Raw genomic sequence first — 17,466 nt, forward strand, 5'->3', positions numbered from 1 at the left:
GCTGTAGGTTGCTCACAGCACTCATTTGCTGCTTGAGATTTTGTAGAAGAAAGCCTGAGCCAAATAATCTTGTCCTCTTTGTTTTCATCTGCAGAAGCAGATGGTGGTGGGAGATTCAGGTTCCTGATAACTTCTTGTTTTAGACCAAGGCACCCCTTTGTACCCTGCTCAGCTTCTTTTTCTGGTTCATACTGTCTGAAGCTCCTTATGATGTTTATTTCTCCAAAAGCAGGGGCTGCAGTCACCTCTTAGGCACTAGCTCTGTCCCTCACCACCGTGGGGACAAAGGTCTTCCTGTCTCTGGACATAAGTCTCTGTCGCTCATCCATACAGCCCATCTCAGAGCTTGTCCTGGCTCCATGCTGTGCAGAGAAGAGAGGCACTGAGCAAACTGAAAGTAGGATGTCCAGCTCACCATGTCCATGCAGCCAGCATGCCACTGTCCTCCAGCTGCCACCACAGCCTCCTCCGAGCTCCTATCTCTCTGCTCTATGCAGAGTACACTTTGGGCTGAACTTTGGGCTTATACTGAATGGGGACAGCGGTGTGGTTGGTGGGCCAGGAATGTTATGACCTGCATGTGAAGTAACACCAAAATTGGCAATGGCAGCAGCCTCGCAACAGATGTTCAGGTGTTTTGCACTAGCACTGCTATCTTTACCTACCAGACCTGTCATTCTGTCTTAGGAAAAAAGGGAAGAAAGAAGAAGAAGGAAAAAAAAAAAAAAGAATCTGAAGAGAGAAGGTAGCAAGGTAGCAGCCTAACAAGACCTAGTTTCCATTATATTTATAGCCTCTGATTTTATTTTTTCCATTATAATTCAGAATTAACTGTTTCGTTGTTTTGTCCAGGCTGAGATCAAGCTTAACTGATCTAGAATTCCCTGCCAACATCCATTTTGTCCTTTTCAGAATATGGGAATTTTACTGTCACTGCTTCAGTCTTTCCCTGAGTTTTATGAGTTTGTTGTTTGTTTGTTTTTAAAGAAAACGTAGTGAGATCTCTGGTGAAATCCTTGGATGCTATTGTTGTAAATTATTCTGTTACATCCTGAAGACCTCCAAAGATGGAGATTGTGCAGCCTTTTTGTGCAGTTTGTACCAGTACTTGACTGTCTTCATGATGGAAAAGCTGAACTTCTTGTTTCCATTTATTTCTGTTGTATATTGCTGTCCCACCATGCACCTTGCAAAGAGCCTGGTTCCATCTTCTTGATAAGCTCCTGGTAGGTACTGAAAGTCTGCTGCTAGGTCCCTCCAAAGTCACCTTCTCTCCTGGCTAAACAAGCCTGATTCCCCCCCCAGTCTCCCCTTACAAGGAAGTGCTCCAGCATCCTAACCAACCTGTTAGCTTTCTATTTAATTTGTACTAGTTTATCAGTGTCCTGTACTGGGTCTCCCTTATTTGAGATGTTGTCTGCCAAGTGAAAGAAATTGTTACATCTATTGATCTACTGGCTGTGGTCATGTGGCTACAGCTCAGGGTACTGTTGGTCATTTTTGCTGCCAAGGCACACTGCTGGCCCCCAGGTCCACTTCAGCAAGGCTGCTACTCAACCAGTCAGGCTATGGAATGCACTGCTGCAGTGGTTTTTCTTGCAAGGTGTAGGACTTTGCATTTGTCCTTGCTGAATATCATAAGGTTTATGTTAGCCCAATTCCTGCAACTTGTATAGGTCCTTCTGGATGACAGCTATGCCTTAAGCATATCAACTCTCTCCCTCCACCACTTGGTGTCAAGTGCAAATTTGATGTGACAGAGCACATTTTCATCTTCCATATTATCTGTGCAGATGTGAAGCAGGTCAGATCCCAGGGTACACCCTTGCATACTTCTTGTTGTTGACCTCCAGGTACTATGTAAACATTGTCAGGTTTTAACCCATCTGATAGCCTACTTGTAATCTTTTATCAGTCTTGAGACATTCTGGGAAATAGTACTGAATGCTTCGGTAAAATCAAAGTAAGTGGCTGACATGCCTTTCTCCTTATCCACTAATCCTGCCATTTTATTGTAGAAGGTAATCAGTTTAGTCAGGCATGATTTGTCCATCCACACTGTTTTCAGTCACCTCATTCATCTGCCCAAAAGTATGTTCTAGAGGGATTTATTACATCCTTTTCCCAAGGACACACAAGATGACTGACTCTTAATTTCTTGGATTTTTGACCTCTTTTGAAGATGGTCAGAAAGAACCCTATAGGTCCAAAAGAAATCCATGGCTTTTAAAGTCCATTACTTTCAGCTGTTTTTTGCTTAGCTCACAGCCAGCATAGCATAGCTGGTAGTATTCATGGATAACATATGAGAAAGCTTTCTGTCTGCCTCAGATTTGCTAGCAAGAGACAAGAGAAGCCATGAAGTGATGATCTTAGATACAGGTTGCAGTGTAGCTGGGATCTAGTCTTTAAGTAGTGGCAGATGATGTTGAAGATTTGCTGCTTGCTCCCTGATCAAAAGCTTTGGGTGCATACGTTATTCCAGAGATCATAGAATGGTTTGAGTTGGAAGAAACCTTTAAGATCATATAGTTCTAACTATCCTGCAGTAGATAGGAACACTTCCCTCTAGACCAGGTTGCTCAAAGCCCCATCCAGCATGACCTTGAATGCTTCCAGTGAGGAGGCATTCACAACCTTGCTGAGCAGCCTTTCAACCTGTTCCTGTATCTCCCTGTTCTCTTGCACTTGGCTTTGAACCTCATGAGGTTAGCATGGGCCCACCTCTCAAGCCTGTCCAGGTCCCTCTGGATGGCATCCCTTCCCTCCAGCATGCCAACTGTACCACTCAGCTTGGTGTCATCTGCAAGCTTTCTGAGAGTGCACTTGATCCCACTGTCCATGTGGCCTACAAAGATGTTAAATAACACCAGTCCCAGCACCGGTCCTTGAGGAATGCCACTTGTTGCTGATATCCACTTAGATATTGAGCCATTGAACAGCACTCTGAAACGAAGATCTCCGAGGGATTCAGTTCAGTGTCTTTGCAATTCCATGCAGTGTCAGTTGCCTCTCTCTACCAGGTCTGTATCTCGCCTGCTCTGTATCTCTTTCCTGAGGAGGAAAATGGACCCGTGCTCCAACCCAGCAAATGTTGTGCATAGTGGAAGAATACGTTTGTCCTGTCCTCCTCCCTGAGAGACGTTCAGATAAAAAATAAATTGATTTCTATTGCAGGTCTCAGAATGAGATAGCTGGAGCATTGCTCTCATTCTTCTAAGATATATCTGTCGACATTGTGATTAGTGATCCACAGGCAGCTTAACTGCAGCAGTTGAAATTGAAGCTGCAAAGTTCCTCTAGATGTTGAGAGCTTTCTATGCTTGCTTCCTTCTTGCAAGAAGTTCAGAGAGATAATTTCTTCATTGTTGAGCCAGGAACAAGGGAGATAAGGCCTGAGAGAGAGGCAACCATCCTCTTTTGTTCTGCTGCTGGCCCCAGAGCAGGAGGGCAAGTTCCAGCACACTGTTAGTTGTTGCTTTGTTGCTCACCTGTCAGTGCAGTGGCCTCAGGTGAATGAAACAGCTCTGAAGCTGCCCTTCCGCCGGCCCTTGGGTGTCCAACTTTTTTGATTGCCTGGGCTGCACTGAGTGAAGAGGAATAATCTTGGGCTGCGTATAAAATATATAGATAATGTGTATAAGTAACAAAATTTATATATTTTTTAATTAAATCATAAAGAGCAACAATGCCATGAAACATTTGAGCTTGTGTTTCTGAAACTAATGCATCAGTGTAGTTCAGTGGAAGCAGCTGCAATTTTTAGTGAATTCTCAAGATATTCATTGGAAACTTTTGATTAAATTTTACTCTTCATAGTATCGTTTAAATTAGAAGGGACCCTTTAAAGACCATCTAGTCCAACTTCCTGCAATGAACATGGTCTCCTACAGCTCAGTCAGGTTGCTCAGAGCCCCATCCAGCCTGACCTTGAATGTCTCCAGGGATGGGGCATCCACCACATCTCTGGGCAGCCTGTTACATATCCTTCTTCCTTATACCCAGTCTAAATCTCTCTTATTCCAGTTCAAAGTAATTTCCCTTGTCCTATCACCACAGACTCTGCTAAGCACTCTGTCCCCTTCTTTCTTATAGCCTCACTTTAGGTAGCGAAAGGCTGCTCACAGCCCCACTAAGCCTGTCCTTGTAGGAGAGGGGTTCCATCCCTTGGATTGTTTTTGTGGCCTCTCCTGGAGTACTCTGCATCTGGAAGCAGTACTCTAGGTGGGGTCTCACCAGCACAGAGTAGAGGGGCTTCATCCTTGACAGCTGCTCACAAATGTATGAACTGTCATAAAGCAATGACATGAATAAGGCATTGTTATGAAGCCAGGGATATTTCTTTCTGGTAGTTTAGGTCTTAGAGAAGTCTGGTAAAGAGATATGGTCTGATTTTTTAGTTGAATATCTAATTGCGACTCTATACATTCCATTTGAAAATTTGCAGGTAATGTATTTATGTCAACTGAAAATGGATATATACAAATATATTGCATATATACAAAAGTTCTCAAATTCCTGTATAAAAATGGAAAGCATTGCTGCACATCTTTTGCTCCTTAGACAATGTAGCAAAACGCATAAAATTATTCACCCTAACTTGAGTTAGCAGAAGTGAGAATAAATCCTCTGAAGGGAGGTTGGAAATAAGGGACAGGGATGGGTAGTTGGGAGGGTGCAGCTACTGATGTTCTTGTGATGGGGGTATCTCTGTAGAAATTGAGGTGAAAGAGAGAAAAGGAGGACATGGAGCTCTGAAGAGCAGCTAATGACATCTGTAAAGGCAGTGTGGAGAGCAGGCCAGGCAGTGCTCCTAGCTTTCAGTTGCTGTTGCTTGCTCACTCATTCCCCACATAGGAGAGGGAATGGAAGCTATAAAGTGGTCAAAGGATGATGGTCGTCATTGTGAAAGAATCTTAGAAGCTTGAGACAGAAAGGTCTGGTCTGCACCATTGAGAACCTGGTGTGTAATAGCCTGAAATGGTCATTGAAGTGGGACGGGGATCAACATTCAGCCTGATATGACTGACTAATCCTTGTCATTAGATATAAGTAAGAGGAGGTAAATAGACCATTAATTAAATCTACAGAAGATACTAGGGAGCACTGTAAACAGTGACTGAAGTATGGAATGCAAAGAGATTTGAAAATTAGAAGTGGTGGTAGGAAATAAAGATTGCTGGTGCCAGAAGATGTTCAAGTGAAAGCAGCCCAGATTGAAACTGATATTTGGAGAGGAGAAGCCTAGAAGACTGTGGTGCCAGAAGGAGGTACAGCTGTGTGAGGGTATTCATTGGGTATTTTACTACTGAGTTACTGCCTGTCAAGGGAATCTTTAGATGGAAACACTAATATAGTCTTCTTGAATAGAGACTTCATATTGGAGAGGCAATTTCACTAGCTGTGCAGACTACTAGGCAGCCTCAGGAAAAGACAAAATGGAGAAGCGTTTCATCATCTCTTTTTCTTACCTTCCCCTCAAATCTTGCTGTGGCTCCCAGTTGCACTCGGATATTCCGAGGAGGAAGAGTAAATGCTGGTGCTTCAGCAGGAACCGAGGGGCTGAGAAAGAAACAAGTTTGATTTATTGTTTGTTGAAGTCAATGGACATCCTCCCAGAGGCTTCTGTGAAGTTCTGAGTGTAGGCTAAGTGCTGATGGATGAGCCAATGGGAAGCCAATCAGAAGCACTCTGTGCATATAGCTGAATCAGTGGACGTACTTTGGAGCAGGAAACCCATGCCCTCTGCGAGAAGCTCCACCTTTAGAGTGTATCAGGGCAGTGTAGCTGATCAGTGTCAGAAGGAGTCAGAGGCGGGGCCTGGAGAAGGATACGAAGGATTTTTCTGCAGCACAGGAGCAGAAGAATGATGGGGTGAGAAATTAGTGAAATCTGTAATCAAATGTACTATGACCTACCTGCTCTGGCCTCTTTCGGTATTCTCTTCCCAGCATATCCGGAGAGCTGCTCAAACATGACCATTCTGATCAACACCATCCCCAGGGAAACTTGTGGAGAGAGAGAGGAACAGGGAAGGAATTAAGCCGGTGCCAGGGAGGTGTTAATGTAAGCAGGAGAGGCTCGGGACAGGAGTTACAAGTTTTTGTTGTGACTTTGGTCTCTCGCTTTCAATGTTTTGTCTATTTAGCATTTGGGAGATAGAAGGGAGCATTAGAGCTCTTGGAGGTTAACATTCACCCTTTGTTGGGGAATTTACCTCACTGTCAGGCCTCGGTTGTGCTTGGCCGTTACTGCAGTTTATGCTGCCTTGTGACAGTGGCTTTCCTCTTCAGCTGGAGCGTATGGAAAACATGAACATACATTTCTCACTGGTTGTAGATGGCATCTCTGGATAGTGAGGTAATGTGAGAAGATTCTGAACATCCACCTCTTGAAGAGCTGAGTGCTGTGAGTGCTGGGCTCTATGTGGGGACTTCTGAGTGAACAGGGCTTTGGGTATCCCTAGAGGCACTCACAGCAGTGATAAAGTCTCTGTGCAGCCTTCATAGTGCTCCAGTGAGGCTGATGGAGGCTGAGGGAAAGTGAGTGAATTTTTCTTAAGGTGAGCTTGTAATGTAGGTCTCACCAATCTGGAATGGTTCTGCAGTGCCTACATCATCCTAACAGGAGCAGGGAGATGTGAGATTTTTTTTTAAAAATGTGTATTAAAATATTTTATGAGGTTAGCATTGATCCCGATACCACCAAATATTGATGCTGGCTGGTGCTCGACTGTTACACCATGTGAGAAATACTGTGTGCAAGAGGAGAGATTGCAGCTGTAGTGGGTTGTTAGTCTGTAAAGGTCAGGAAAGGGTGAGGCAGGGAGTTGTAACCAGGGAAGGAAGATTATTTTTTTTCCCTTTGACGGCATTTTCTACCCTGCAGTCCTCTCCAGTTTGACCTCCACCAGCTGGGTTCACATGGCCAGTGCAGTTTTTCTGCCCCTGGATAACGAATCAGACCTACATGGCTGTAACTTCTGGTGTCTGTACCTATACCCTCATCTCGAGGGACAGAGGAGGGAGGTCTGGAAAGAAGAAAGTGCAGAGGATTTATATAGAATGGAGAAGGAGCCACCCAGCACTTGAAATAGACCAAGGTGCAGTGAGGCGGGGAAGCATAGAAGTTATTACACCAGTGTGTGCTAATTATCTGTCTGTTTCTTTTGAGCTCCTTCCCACAGTGGTTGGTATGGGACACTCCAGGAGAACTAGATATGGAATGTGGAATTTGGAGGTAAGCTTTCTCTATTCCTGCTGGTTTGAGGTTGACTTCAGCCTCTAAGTTGGGTATTTGCCTTTTCTCCTAGAAAGTGGATCCAGCCAGTGGTGCCTAGACAGCTCAGAGGACAGCTGTGCACTGAGTTTTAATCTCTTTCTGTTGGAATATTAGAGGAGATAGAAACAGCTGTTGTGTCAGTACACAAGACCTAAGGACAAATCTGGCAGTTATGCCAAGGAATTGCCACTCGTGAAGGACTCCTATAGCTGACATCCAGTTGCTGATGAGGAGCTGGTGCACAGTTACTGTCCAGTATGCAAAATCCTGCCAGTTTTAAGAGTTTTGGGAGGGCACCACACTCTGCAGGTTTTAACTGAATCTCTCTTGAGACAAAAAATTTATATTAAGAGGCAGATTATCCCAAACTACTCTGAGTTTTTTTGCAGGAAATTTTGGCACCTGTCAATGATAGAATAGAGAATGTATCAATCACCTCATAATTTATATACTTATCTGATCCTATTTTAAATCCTGCTTGATTGGTATCTTTAGTGCTACCTGGTGGGGGGTAAGTCCCAGAATTTGATGTGGCTTCATACATTTTAAATGAGGACTTGCTTTTTACTGTCACTGAATGCCGTGCCATATTCCTATTGCAAAGCAGCATGTTGCAGCACTTTCTTCAGGCATTTTCATCTCCCAGCTTTGCACTTCCTTCTACTGTTGTCTTCCACGAGTTATTATGCAGTGCTGTCTGTGTGCTCTCTGAAGCCGTGGCCTCAGTATTTTTCCTTCCACTAAAAGATTGCTCCAACATATGGAGATAGTGCTTCTATAGAGCACCGAACATAGGGACAAAAATTCCTATCCATTATCACTTGGTATTTCCTTACCAATCTATCTGAATGAGGTGTTTGTTTGTTTGTTTTTTCTTTGTCATTACTGAGAGTGAAAGATCATTTCCATTGAAATTTTCTGTTTCCTATATGTATTGGGAAATTCCAGTCCTCTGGAAGTGCTGAGCATGGTCTGCACCATCTGGCTTTGGCCAGTGCTAGATTTCACTTACAATAAGGATTTCACTTACTTCCCTTGTATCCAGCTTTGTCACTTCGAGGTTCTGCTGAGCCCATTTTTACCTTGATTAATTTAAACAAGGCCGTCATCTGCAGTTTTCTTGCAATAGTATTCAGGTCAATCATAATATACCTCAGTAGTCCTAGCACAGAGCCTGGTAGAGATGAGCTTTTGACCTGCTCTTGTGCTGCATACTAGCTATTTATTCTTTACCAACATTTTCAGTTTCATCTAATTTCTCTTTTGTGACAGAAGTTCCACTTTATAGATGCTGGTTTTTCAAGAGTCTCTCAGGAGAAAAAAAAAAAAAAGAAAAAACAACCATCATTATCTAAGGGTCCAGATTGTCAGCTGGCTCTCACATCAAGGTGTTTCAGGTGTAACTTGAAAGAAGTCCCTTCAGTCTAAGCAAAGATCTAGTTCTTCTTCCAAAGTGAGAGAACTGGCTTATTTGGTAGGTGTAAATTAGGCTAATAATTGTTAAGTCTAGCTTGCATGGGTATTAGGCCCTTGAGTGTCACAGTCATGGAGATCCCTTTCGGTGTGGCGTTTCACTCTTCCCTGACATCCATCAAAGGTGAAGTCTCTTCTGTGAGGGGCATATCCAGGCATTCACAAGGAAAATTGTGATGTAGTGGAACTTCTCTTGAGCATCAACTGATGTTTGAGTGCCCTGATTTCACTCACAGGCAACTCAAAGGCCATTGCTGTCCTGCCCCCTGTGGCAAGCAGGATATGACGGTGGTTATCACAGAGTCTTTACATTCTTTCCCTTTGATGAGTCTCCTTTCAGCTAATTACTTATTTCCTTAGCAAGGAAAATGAGCACTGAGAAGTTAGGAGTATAGACTGGTGGCACTTCATCCATGAGAATTCACTGTGGAGCTGAGGTTTCTCTGGGATTTGTGGACAAATGCACTCAGTGCATCCCATTGTCTAATTGCATGATTCTTCCCTTGTTCCAGCGCTCCTGGTTCTCTGCAGTACCCAGCCTCACAATACTGCTGCTATTCTCTGCTCATTGGCATGTGCTTCCCAGGTGCTCATACCCTCTTGCTTCTGAGGCTGACCCTGTGATGACAGCTGCCTGGCTGCCTATCAAAGGCTCCATTTAGAGCTGGCCTTAGTGCAGACAGAAAGCTGCAGTGTTAGACCCCGAAATCTGACACAGTGTGGCTTGCCCGCTTTTCAGTGGGTCCTTGACAGCCTTTCAGCTCATGTCTGTCAGCCCCCCTACCAGGCACACAAGTTCACTTCCATCTTGGAAGAAGGAGTGAGAGAAGTGACATTTCACCGAGCGGTGGGCACGCCAGGGGATGTAGGGAGATAAGGCAGGATCACAGAAGCAGCTGAAATCCCCAGCGGATATTGCGTTTCTGGCTGGATTGACAGGTTAAAAGTATTGCTGGGACAAGTCTCTCTGCTCCCTTGGTCCCAGAGGACTGTGCAGTGAGAACAGCACTCAATCCTAATGAATCTTGGCCTACATTGGGACCAGTTCTGCCATAGCCTGGCATGAGAACATCCATGGGGAATTTGTTTCCAGCTTTCAACGAGAGCTACCCAGAGAATGGCATTTTAAATAAATAAGTTCACTTAACAAACAACAGCAATAAATGAACAGAAACACTGATGTGGCCAGGGATGAAATATTAGCATTTTTCAAATCCGTTTAGTGAAGACAGCTGCTGGGCATTGTTTCAGGTCTTTGTATTAGCAGGCTGTTTGCAAAGCACCAAACTAACTTCCAGACAAAACCTTCCTGAAGCTCAGGAGGGCAAAATTTGTCTTAGTTGACAAACTAAATCTGTTCTAAAAATGTAATACCTTTGCATTTCTTTCATCCGAAAGTACGTATCAGTACAGATGTGTCTGAAAGACACTTTTGTCAGAGCATAAGCTTCAGTCAGTGTTTTGGTCACTGCAGACTGCAGGCATGGAAAGGAGCACTTGTGTTTTTGTGGGGTTTGAAAACTACATAGTGAAAACCAAACTGGAGTGAGTTGCTATAACAGGACCGCAGGATTTTCAGTTCATTCAGATGATCATGGTGCACTGAAAGGCTTCCCTCTCACATCGCAGCAGCAAGAAGCAGACTCAAATAGACTGGCTTGAAGAACCTCCCTGCTCTGTTATGAGATGCTTCCTGCCTGTGGCTACATTTCCTGAGGCATCGATCTGTTCAAGTACTTGTCTAGCTAAACTACTGGTTCACCAGCTCTTGTGAGGTGCAGCACAAGATAGCAAGGCTGGAGGCTATGGTCTGTAGTGCAAGTTTTCCACTCTTGAATGATGCCACTATATCCTTGGAGAAGGAGGAAGATGCACAGGCAGGCAAGCCTTTTCTCTGAGGTCACTTGGTCCAAGATGTCTAAGTCAGGAAACCTGTGAAACTCACAGCTGCGTGCTGTGAGTGGTAGTTTCAGTCTAGCATCCAGTAGAGAAAATACTGAAAATATGTAGAATCTAAGATGAGGGCTTCCAGCCAAGGGAAAGTGCTATCAACCCTAAGAAAAGAGGCATCAGAGTGTGATGAGGGGTCTTCCCAAGGAAAATTATATGTGCAGTAGGGGGAGAAGCAATGCTGATTGATGAGTGTGTGATCCAGGCTGTCACAAGTAGCTCCTAGCCCAGGGCATTCTCCCAAACAAGTAAGGGGTCTCTGTAGAATGGGAGAATGCTGGGAAGTGGGTGTGCCTTTTCCTCTCAGATCAGTAGAAATGAACCAAATCAATAGACTAGCTAGTGATGGGCCAAGGGGCTCAAGAGACTGTATTTGCTATGTAAGGAGGGTGCCTGAGGCCATGCAGGGTTGCAGGGCTGTGGGAAAGGGGCATGGTGCCTAAGGGTGCAGTACTGGGGAGATGAGGGTATAACAGTGAGGCAGAGATGTCCTGTCATCCCGCAGTTAGTGAGCAAATTGCACCAAGGTCTACTGTGTGCCTTGCTTTCCAACCTCCCCACACCACTCTCAGTTCCCTGCCCACTCTTGCGCATGGCAGCTGGTGGCACTACCTTTATTTAATGTTGTGATCTGTGTCTTTTCTCTTGGGTATTGTGATTCTGCAGTATCCTCTGCTCAGGCTATCCAGACTTGATATCTGAGGCCTGTTTTCACCTTCTTCCCCCTGTTATGCTATCCCAGACCCATTTTGCAGCCCTATGGTCCTGTTCAGCATGCAGCACTGCCCCTTGCAGTCCCTACTGTGAGGTTAATAAAGACCTACTGCCTGAATTACCTTTAGCTTTTATAAACCAAAAAATGCAAACAGCATGTAAGCAGCATTCATTACCTTGCACGCCTTCAGCTGCTTATTGGATACACATCCCCCTCCCTCTAGCATCTCTCTCTTTTTTTAATATGTTTTTTTAATTTGTTTTGATGAATGAGTGACAACCCTGACACCCGATTCGCTGAGATTAATAGAAACGACACAATATTTACGTCGCGCCGACGAGCAATTATCCTGCCATCTATCTTTGAGATTATCTTTCTGATTGAAAACTACTCATCCGTGTAATCGGAATTATTTGGAATTAGAAGGGAATTTATGGCCCCTCTCACTCTCCCTCCTATTTGCCTCTGTCGCAATCCTTCTTTAAGAGGGATCCTTTCTTTCTTCGTTCCTTCCATCCTTCCAGCCTTGTGGATGGAGCTGCATGCTTTGCTGTGCGAGGCATCACTGTACAAGAATGGTTGGCTGTGGAAATGTGGGGAGACTGAGCAATACTGTGGCCAGGCAGACACTAGGGGCTGTGAGGACAGAGTGAAGCCTGGAGATTAAAAGTCTCTTCAGAAAAAAGCTGGCATGAGAAGTGGGTGTGTAGAGCGTGTGACTTGGTGAAAGCTGTGCAGGCAGTACCAGTGATGGAATAAGTGGCTGCACCTCACTTATCTTCCTTGTTTGTTTGGTCTTGCATTTCCTTCTTTACAGCTTTGTTTTGAGGATGCTTTTTACCAGTTAACTGCTTAGTAAATGTGCTCCTTGTGTATTTATTTTATCTAAATGCTTATATCTTATTCCAACTCACTGTGTAGAAGAGGGACCCATGCTTCCAACCTTTCTGCAGGTATTGGATTAGCAGGAACAACAGCAGCAATCCCTGGAGGCAGCTTAGTCTCCTATGTGTGTGGGATAGGACCTGGCAGTCTTGTTTCAATGCTGGCATCCTCTACCACAATACTGTCTGTATAGGGCTTGTAAGAAATACTATTGCTCATTTGTCACTGCCTTAAGGAGCTAATAGGTGGTAAAGGACCTCTGTTGGTTTTTCTCAGTGGGAAGAGCTCTTGTCTCTTTGTGTTTTTTTTTTTCAGAAGCTGTTTCCGTACTTGTCTTTATTTGCTTTTTTATGCTTTTGTTGGCCTGAGATACAGATGAACTAACTAGTCTGGTTGTCTCAGGCCATCTCTAGAGGCAGGAGACATACTTCTTCCTCTGTGGTTGAGTCCAGGTCAGGATGGCAAAATTCCCACATGCTCTCTCTTTGCTGGAAGCCCCTTCCCGAACACAGTCCTCAGGGAAAATATTTCTTGCCTTTTCCTTCTTGCAGAAGACAGGAGTGGGTCTGTCCTACTCCATGAGGACACAAACCATGTAGAAAAAAATCTGTGCCATAGCTTAGCCAGAGCCAAGAACTACTCCTCCTCTGCAAACAGCACTTGTTTTTTGTTTTTTGTTTTTTTTTAAAGTGATTGCAGCAGAAACAGAGACAGTGAAGTGAATGTCAGGGGATGTCAAGCAGTAGAGAGATGTTCTAAATGGATCTAGTAGCATTGAGGTCCTTTGAGAACTACAATGTGAAAAGGTCTTGGTCTCGTATGAATCCTGATGAAGAAGACATAAGGGAAGTAATGTAAGTTTATGAGCAAGTGCCATGTTCTGAAAGAGAGGCTGAGTGCTGAAGGAATTTATCCTGAACTTGATTGCAAAGATGTCATTTTACATACAAGCCAGACTGACAAAGATGTTTGATGCAGAGCAGCATAAACAGTTAATGACACAAGGGTTTGGAAAGGGAAATGTGTTTTGAGGTACAATTGCTCAGTCAGCTCGAGAGATATAGGCCCAGATGGGAATCCGAGATCCTTCCGCCCAGAAATATCCAATGTTGTTATTAATTAGTATGGAAATATTTTCCTTTCTTCAGAGAGGGTTGTTGAATTGCCAGTGGGATACTGGGGGGATGGGTGTGTGTATGTGTGGGGTAGGCTATCAAGGAACTATTAATTAGGTTACTTCCCACTGCTGTTGACATGCTGGGGAAGGGGTTTATTTGTGGGCCAAAATAAAAAGGAAAGGAAAATGGAAGAACTGGAAACAAGAATGGAAACAGAGAGAAAAAAGCAGTTAGGTAGGGAAAAGATCATAGACTGAAAGAAGTGTGTAAAAAGGGATTCCTAAGATCTCATCTTTTGTTTTGGGAAAGAGTGAGAACCCAGACTGCAGTTAATACCAAAAGGGAAACTCTTTTGAGGCAGCTGTGGTGTGGGTTGGACACAGCTACTCACTAGGACTGATCCTCTCCTGCCTTGTCACCAGTTTTCTTGTTCATAGTTCAACAAACTTGGCACCAAAGCTTCTTCCTGACAGAGTCATAATATATTATGCCAGCTGTTGTTAGGAAGTAGAATAGAATTTGAATGATAAACTTCTCTAGTTGTAGATTACCTGCCTTTGCTGACGTAGGTCTCTTACCTCCTTTCCTTTGGAAAGGAATCTTTGTGAGGTTTGATGAATAACCATAAAAATATTCGGAATTTTTCTTGTCTTCCTACATAAAAGTGTACAGTGGTTGAAACATTATCAAGGTCTCATTGTGTTTTTTGCCTCTGTACTTCTGGTAATAGGGTGTAAAGCCATTGGAGAATCCCAGCACAAAACTGGCAGAAAGTGATAGTGTAGCCATGTATCTAAGCAGTAGATGCTGCATTTACTGTTCTGAGATAGTGTCAGAACAAGGAGGAGACGAAGGGATGTGTGTGGTAGCGATGTTAGAATAAGTGAAGGATGTATTCACAGAGGGGAAAAAATTTGAGCAAGTGGGTTACCTAAAAATATCCCTTGCAGAGGGAAGAAATCAGTGCAGTTTTGATTGTTCAGAGAAAGTGTTTTGGATTTGCAAAGGGTGTGAGTGGTGTGATAAAACAAAGACATAGCATTGATATCTCATATGGGACCAACGTAATCCAGACCTATTTATCTAGAGATTTGACTCATAGAGAGCATAGCTATCTGCAGTATTTTCTTCCAAGAAACTTGTCTTGTAGGAAGTTGCCTTCTGAGCATGCAGAAGTCCCACCCAGCCTCCTTGGAGTAATACAGCACTGAATGGAAGAAAAGATGTCCAGGCTGCAGCCTACCATTGCTTCAAATTCAGTTACTAAGAGATCCAGAGTGGTCTGAAACAGAGAAAATGATAAAAACAGGGATTAAATCTAGCACAGCACTGTGGTTTTCAATTTCAGGGGTTAGTGCATGACAGTGACCATTTATTAAGATATGAAAGATGACTGTTAGCATGTGAATGTGTGCTGGAGGCCAAGGAGATGTCCCTTAATCTGCCTCCAATCAGAGAATCCAGGAGAGCCCTGTGGAGCCGTGCCAACCCTTGACTGTACTCCTGTGCTACATGTAAAGCAGAACAGGAACAAGGTGGGATGTGTTCTGTGAGGAGGGATATGGCAGGACAAGTACAATGAAGTTGGCTGAAGCTGAGCACTGCACTGCTCCTGATTTCAGATACAGCACTTTTTGATTTAAAAATGAAAGTTATTTTTTTCTTTTTAAATGGAATACTGATTGCAACAGTGTGCTCCTTAGAAAAAAATGCATTGTCAGTTTAACTCAGATTTCTTGTTAGGCCTGAATTTTCTAAGGCAGTACTATGTGTGTGATTGCACTGTGTAAGTTTCTCTAACTTTTAAACCTGTTATCTAATATCAAACACATTTTGCACCCAGTCGCAATTATGAAAGGTACTACACTTATGTCAGTTTCATGAAGTAGGTGACAGGTAGAGAAGGAAGACCTTATTATCATACCTTAGGGAAAGAGTGTAGAATGAGATCATTCTTATTAGAGTCCTGGAGATCCACACGGGACAGAGACTGTCCGAATGCCCCAGTTACAGAAGAGTTCAGTTGAGGCTCATATCATACTGGGTGTGCATCAGAGGATCTATTGGTCAGTGTCTCTCTGTCTTTCCATCTCTTTCTCACTCGCTCACACAAACACACACACACACATGGATTCTCTAGTTAGAAAGGCATGAGCTGCCTTACTTCTGGACATTCATAATCCTGCTGATGTCTGTGGATTCCCTGGAATTTAATGAAGGGTGAGTAATATTGCAGCCTCAGTATACCAGAGTTTAAAAAAATAAATAAATAAATAAAATCAAAACAAACAAACAAACAAAAAACAACAGTCAAAGATGAGAGAAAGCTACTGGAAGCAAGATGTATTTCCTTCATATCCCTGAGAAAGCAGCGTGCACCCAAAATTTCCAGTAGAAAGATTTTTTCAGGAGGCTGTAAAAACACAGTTGGAAACTACTGATGTTTGTACTGACTTTATCTTCTGCCCCTGTGTTTACCTCAGCTTTCATTTGATTGGTGATCTTTCAGCATATTTCCTTTGGAAATATAATGTGGACTAAAATATATCTGTTTGTACCTGTGTAACTTTGTTCAGTGAAGTATTCTTATAAAATCACTCCTGTGAAGTGGGATAGTTACAGAAAAAAATGATGTGGATCAGGCTTCAAATTATAAAGTATTTGCAGTAGAGACCATATTTGCATATATGCATGATGTTTAGTGTCAAAAGAACCTCACTGAGGTTCTGAATACTGCTGTAATAATAATAACAACATTAAAGGAATACAAGCTGAGGAGTCACCATAGTGTCTGTAATTAGTTGTGGTAAAAATTATCATTTCTAAGGCATCTGGAAACAAAGCAACTCTCACAGATCTACAGTAACTATGTAGTCATCTCTGTCATGCTGCAGCCTTAATGACATTTTTGTCAGGGAACTTCCTTGCTTTCTGCTTGCTCTGTACCTCTAAATAAAATTAAAAGTTGAATGGGTTTTATTTGCCATCTTGCTATAATGTGGATCACTGAGAATGTCCATATTAATGATTCAATATTTGCAAAGGGAACAGGTAACATTTTGCAAGTACAAGTTAGTAATCCAGAAGCAGCTTCTTTGCATGTTCTGAAGGAGTTGAAACAAGAGTTTTGAGGGATGGAGAACCTGGTTGAAGAAGTTGCCTTTAGAGGAGAAAATCAATGAAAAGTTCAGGGCAGGGGCCTGCTTCCTGATTTCGTAGCTTTCATTATCAAGTCTTGTTTACTTTTTGATTAAAATTTTCCGGTGTTAGCAACAATTTCTCCAAATTACAGCCACCACTCAGAACAATAGTTCTAAACATTTCCTCCTAAACTCAACTATTTGTTAAATTTCCTGCTCAGAAAGGAGTGACAAAGCTTTTGGAAACTGTTTTCTTGGGGGCTTTGCTGGTACAGCTGAGGAATATGAAATGCCCTATTAAGACCAGAGCTGCACCTGTGTCCTGCCTGGATGAGAGCTAGTGGCAGGTGAGAAAATGAAAAATAGAGTAACTTTTTTTTCTTTCTTTCCTTTTTTTTTTTTTTTTTTTTTTTTTAACATAAGCTGTTTTCTTTGGAAACCTAAGAAGAAAATGTGGAAAAAAATTCCACAGACTATCTTCTAACATTCAATTTCTACAAATTTAAAATTGTGAACAGAGTCATCTAATAATGTGGCAAAAAAAAAAAAAAAAGAGAAACTTCTTCAGAACAATAATGCATACATAATACAACTCTGGAGAACAGGCTTCCCAAGGAGTGGGTCTGTCCTGCAGGTTTCCATGAGGCTTCAGGTGGAAAAGGATCCCAGGAGCTCACAGCAAGGCACTTGATTTGTTCTAGAGTGAGAGACTCTGTTCTTGTCTATGCTGCTTAAAGTATGCTTACTGTGCACAGGAGAGCACCATGCAGACACAACTCATCTTAGATACTATTTCGTGGTAATCTCTGTTTGAATTAATACAGCCTGTTTCTCATCTGGTTGTGAAGTCCTATGAATGGGGCTTTCTGCCAAATTCCAAACTTGCTCATTCAGAGTGTGCTGA

At 43.0% G+C, this 17,466-nt stretch overlaps 1 protein-coding gene across 1 annotated transcript in view; it reads left to right on the plus strand.

Moving 5' to 3' along the window:
• The window catches only part of ESRRB (estrogen related receptor beta), a 158,119-nt gene that overhangs the window by 13,767 nt on the left and 126,886 nt on the right, over window positions 1-17,466 (plus strand). The gene's annotated exons all lie outside the window — the stretch shown is intronic.

The sequence above is a fragment of the Phasianus colchicus genome, chromosome 5, assembly GCF_987193195.1.
Source record: "Phasianus colchicus chromosome 5, bPhaCol1.hap1.1, whole genome shotgun sequence".
Classification (NCBI taxonomy): Eukaryota; Metazoa; Chordata; class Aves; order Galliformes; family Phasianidae; genus Phasianus; species Phasianus colchicus.